Source organism: Oxyura jamaicensis, chromosome 3 (assembly GCF_011077185.1).
Source record: "Oxyura jamaicensis isolate SHBP4307 breed ruddy duck chromosome 3, BPBGC_Ojam_1.0, whole genome shotgun sequence".
Classification (NCBI taxonomy): domain Eukaryota; kingdom Metazoa; phylum Chordata; class Aves; order Anseriformes; family Anatidae; genus Oxyura; species Oxyura jamaicensis.
The window spans coordinates 20,268,702-20,273,591 of NC_048895.1; the positions used below are offsets into that span (position 1 = coordinate 20,268,702).

At 50.9% G+C, this 4,890-nt stretch overlaps 1 protein-coding gene across 3 annotated transcripts in view; it reads right to left on the reverse strand.

Moving 5' to 3' along the window:
• The window catches only part of COQ8A (coenzyme Q8A), a 42,441-nt gene extending 38,370 nt beyond the window's left edge, over window positions 1-4,071 (reverse strand). Inside the window, exon 1 of one of the 3 annotated variants that reach the window (XM_035322101.1) lies at window positions 4,061-4,071. The gene's annotated coding sequence lies outside the window, so the exon portion shown is untranslated. Of the gene's footprint in view, window positions 1-421; window positions 459-494; window positions 519-4,060 lie in introns of those variants that run through there. The other 2 variants (XM_035322100.1, XM_035322099.1) reach the window with 2 other exon arrangements.
• Window positions 4,072-4,890: the final 819 nt, after the last annotated feature.

Consider the following 4,890-nt stretch of genomic DNA (forward strand, 5'->3'; position numbering starts at 1 on the left):
CTATGCACCAGCCCATTAATCCCCGATGACTTTGTTACAGAGGCTCCACAAGTCCGTGAAAAGCATGATTATTCCCTCAGATACATTACCGAGGCTGGAGGTCTCATGGTTTTCCTTTCTCCTCCTCCATTTCTGCCACAAGCAAGCTCGGCAAAGCAAATATTTACTTTATAACCACCTTCAAGCAGGAACCTTCCCGGAGGAGAAGAAAAATAAAGGCTAGACCAGCAAATTTACGCGGCACGGCTGAAGGCTGAGCATTTATTCCGGGGACTGCCCAGGGTCAGGCGGACACCTGGCAGACGGGCTCTGAGAGGCACAAACCACGCAGGTCCCTTCCCTTGCCTTGCCTTGCCTTGCCTTGCCTTCTCTTTCCCCTTCCCCTCCCCATCACCCCTCAGCCCGACCCCTCAGCGCTCACCCGGCCGCGGCCCGCCGCCACCTCAGCCCGCTCCCCTCAGCCCGCTCCCGGCCGGGCCCGCGCTGCCGTTTACCTCACGAGCCGCCCCCTGCCCAGGCCCGGCCGCGGGCCCCGCCCCCGCCGCGCTCCCATTGGCTCCGCCGCTGTCCACGCCCCGCCCGCCGCGGAACGGCGGCCGAGGAGCGTGCCGAGCCCGTGCACCGCGCGCTCCCACCAATGGCAGGAAGGCCCGGCCGGGGCGCGGGCCAATGAGGGGCGGGGAGGGCGGTGCGCGTGGCGGCTGCAGGGGGACGTGAGGCCCGTGAGGTCCGTGCGGCGGGGCCGCGCGAGGCGTGAGGCGCCTGTGGCACGGCCCGGCCCCGCTGTCGCCGCTCCGCGCCAGCAGCCCGCGGGCGGGCGGAGGCGGGGCGGGCTGGGCTGGGCGGGAACTGCCGGCGAGAGGGGAAAATCCCCCGTCAGGCCTGCCCGGCGGGCGGTGTGCTCAGCCATCGCCTCACGGGGCTCGGGGGTGGTGGTTCCTCACACAGGGCCGGAGTAATGGGGTTGATTGATACCCGGAGACGGTACGGAGGGCGGTGTGCTTAGCAGGCACCAGAAAATTAAAATAAAGGTCTGTGTCCAAGAAGTGTTCCTTTGGATGTAAAGTGTTTTCCTAAGCACTGACTTAAAACACTGCTTCCTGCAGAGTGATTCCATTAACCTGGTGTCGCAAAATAAAAACTACTACGTTAAATCACAGGATGGTTTGGGTTGGAAGGGACCCTCAAGAATCATCTAGTTTCAACCCCCCTGCCATGGGCAGGGAAACCCCTCACTAGACCAGGCTGCCCAAAGACACGTCCAGCCTGGCCTTGAGCACCTCCAGGGATGGGGCATCCACAGCTTCAACCTTGTTCAGTGCCTTGCCACTGTTGTAAAGAATTTCTTCCTTACATATTTAAATCTCCATTTTCTTTTTTTAAAAAAAAAAAATAATAATAATAATAATAATAAAAAATCCCCTGTTCTGTCATTTTCCCCTGACAAAGAGTCCCTCTCCAGCTTTCTTGTAGGCCCCCTTTAGGTACAACCCCAGCTCCCTCAGCTGCTCCTCACAGGACTTGTGCTCCAGGCCCTTCACCAGCTTCGTAGCCTTTCTCCGGACACGCTCCAGGGCCTCCATGTCCTTCTTGTAGCGAGGGGCCCAAAGCTGAACACAGCACTTGAGGTGCGGCCTCACCAGAGCAGAGTACAGGGGGACGATCACCTCCCTGCTCCTGCTGGCTGCACTATTCCTGACACAAGCCAGGATGCCATTGGCCTTCTCGGGCACCTGGGCACTCTGCTGGCTCATGTTCAGGCGAGCATCAACCAGCACCCCCAGATCCTTTTCCTCTGCACAGCTTTCCAGCCACTCTGCCCCAAGTCTGTAGTGCTACGTGGGGTTGTTGTGACCAAAGTGCAGGACCCGGCACTTGGCCATGTTGAACCTCATCCCATTGTCCTCTGCCCTTCGACCCACCCTGTCCAGGTCTCTCTGCAGGGCCTTCCTACCCTCCAGCAGATCAACACTTCTCCACAGCTTGGTGTCGTCTGCAAACTTACTCAATTCCCTGCACTCAATTCCCTCATCCAAATCATCAATAAAGATATCAAAGAGGACGGGCCCCACCACCAACCCCAGGGGAACACCACTGGTGACCGTTGCCAGCTGGTTTCACTCCGTTCACCACCACTCTGGGCTCAGCCGTCCAGCCAGTTTTTAACCCAGCACAGAGTGTACCTGTCCAAGCCATGGGCTGCCAGCTTCTCCAGGAGACTACTATGGGAGACCGTGTCAAAGGCCTTGCTGAAGTCTGGGTAGACTACATCAACAACTTCTCCCTCATCCACCAGGCGGGTCGCCCTGTCATAGAAGGAGATGAGGTTGGTCAGGCAGGACTTGCCTTTCATGAACCTGGGCTGACTGGGCCTGATCCCCTGGTTGTCCCACGTAAGTTGTATGACTGCACTCAAGATGATCTGTTCCATCACCTTTCCTGGCACCCAGGTCAGGCTGACAGGCCTGTAGTTCCCCTTACAACCCTTCTTATTGATGGGCATCACCTTAGCAAGTCTCCAGTCAGCCAGGACCTCTCTGGATGACCATGACTGCTGATAGATGTTGGAAAGCGGCCCAGCAGTCACATCCACCCTCAGCTGCATCCCATCTGGCCCCATGGACTTGTGACAGTCCAGGTGGAGCAGCAGGTCTCAAACTGTTTCCACATTAACTGTGGTGCGGGTTTCTTCTGCTTTTGGTAAGCACCCGTCTCAACAACTTTCCTGCCTGAAAAATAATACAATGCATTCTTTATGGTGTATTTGCTGCAAGGCTGCATTAGTGCAGAAGTATACTTAGACAAGTTTTATGGATTAAATGGTTCATTTATTCTTACAGTATAATAGTTTGTTTATTCTCATAAACGCCCTCTAGTCATAGCATAACTTACAGGACTAATGAACAAACAGCCCTGAGCTTTGATTTCAGCCATGTTAATTGCTTGTTTTGTTCAACTTTTGTAGCTAACTAGTAGTCTGAACTGAGTACTTAAATCCACACTGAAGGACCTACTTCAAAGCTAGTTGGAGGTGCAGGTTCTGTGAAGTCATAAAGGACAAAGGATCAACGGGCTGCTACAAATGTGTATGGGGGTTCAGCTCTACGGCTGGTGAATATTACTGTTGATCTGCTGGTTCCAAACTTCCCTGCTCTATGTAGTGGGACAATTATATCCCTTACCTTCATCTATTGACACCAAAGGTGATTTGGCTGGTATTTACGAACACATAAAACCTTGTTTAAATATTACATAAATTCCTTCATGTGTTTTGTTTGCTTATTTTAAATAAAAAATTAGCATCCCATCAAAGCCCCAGCCACCTTCCTAGCTGAGCCATGAGATGTTCTCTGCCAGACACAACAGACAGCTGCAAGTAAACTTACTGAAACGTGTCACTCAGCCATTATCCAGATTGGAAGGAAGCCTCAATAAGTAGTAAGGCTAAGTTTGAACTTAGAAGGTTACGAAAAAATTCCCCCAGGAAGATACATATTTATTTCATTGCCATGGCACACGCCATGCACAGACACAATATATCTGTAATGGAAAGGCTTTCATGAGGCTTTCACGTCTGAGAACTGGTTGGAGACTGGATGTGTTAGGTGATGCAAAAATGTGACTTTAATAGGGTACTAGCCTCAAAAAAATTTGTCTAAAAATATGTACTCAATACTGACATTTCCAGGAATGTATACAAATTAACTATTAAATTTGTGGTTAATTCCATACTATTTTCTCTGAAAGAAAAGTAATCTTTACCTTCCTCAGAAAAGAGACATACTTGAGATGTCTTTCTTTGAGGACGCTCTTTTATCTACAGATGTACTGAATTTGGATGCCAGTTCTAAGTTCCTTTGTAATGGCACCTAACTTGCGTCAGGTCAGCATTAATTGTGAAATATGTCTTACTCACTGTGCTGAGCATGGAGAATTCCATGCGTTTCTGCATGAGCACGCTGTCATAATTTGAGATGTAGGCAGAGCAAGTAAGGGATAAAGCTCTCCCAATCTTTCAAAGACAGGCCTGGCTGGTTCACTTTATTCCCGTGTGGTAAACCATTCTTCCTGCTGCTGTTTAATTTGCATCTGTGTTGGGTTTATGTGGCAAGGTTTTAGTAGCAGGGGTCTGCAAGGGTGGCCTCTGAGAGAAGAGTCCAGAAGCTGCCCTGTGTCAGATAAAAGCCTGCAGCCTGTGGAGAGGAGCCCATGCAGGAGCTGGGGGTCTGGGGGGGAGCTGCCACCCTGCTGCAGCAGTTTGATCCTGGGTGATGGACCCCGTGGTACGGAGCCGTGTGGGAGCAGTTCTTGAAGAACTGCTGCCTGTGGGCAGCCCCCGCAGGATCAGTTCGGGAAGGAAGCCCAGGCTGCCCCATTCTGGTTTTGTGCCCTTCACCAGAAGACTGTAGATAAAGCAGCAGACACCTGCTTCATCTGTGCTTTGAATCAACTATCAGAGTTTCGTAGGAGCTAAATGTGCAATGCAAACACCTGCTAGATTAAGCCCTTTCAAGCAGGGTGGCTAGAAGAAACCTAGAAGACTTTCCTGTTAAAAACTAAACTTTAGCATCCATTTATGCCTTAGTGCCTCCAGTATGGTGTGGCAGCAGAATGTCGCTGTTGCATGTTACAAGTTTTTACTTCAGTGTCTAAATCCCATGTAATTTCTGTGTTATGTACTTGTTGCCTGTTGCAGATCTGCACAATGCAGATCTGAATTTATAAAGCAAGCATGAACAGCATTAAGAAATCAGTCACAATACATCTTTGGTACTACGACTGTCATCTGCTTCTCAAATCTTATTCAGTATTGCCACGTTCTGTCAGCTTTCAACCAATTTGCTGCCTTATCCAGAAATGTGATCACTTCTAGGAAGATTCTTACATCGA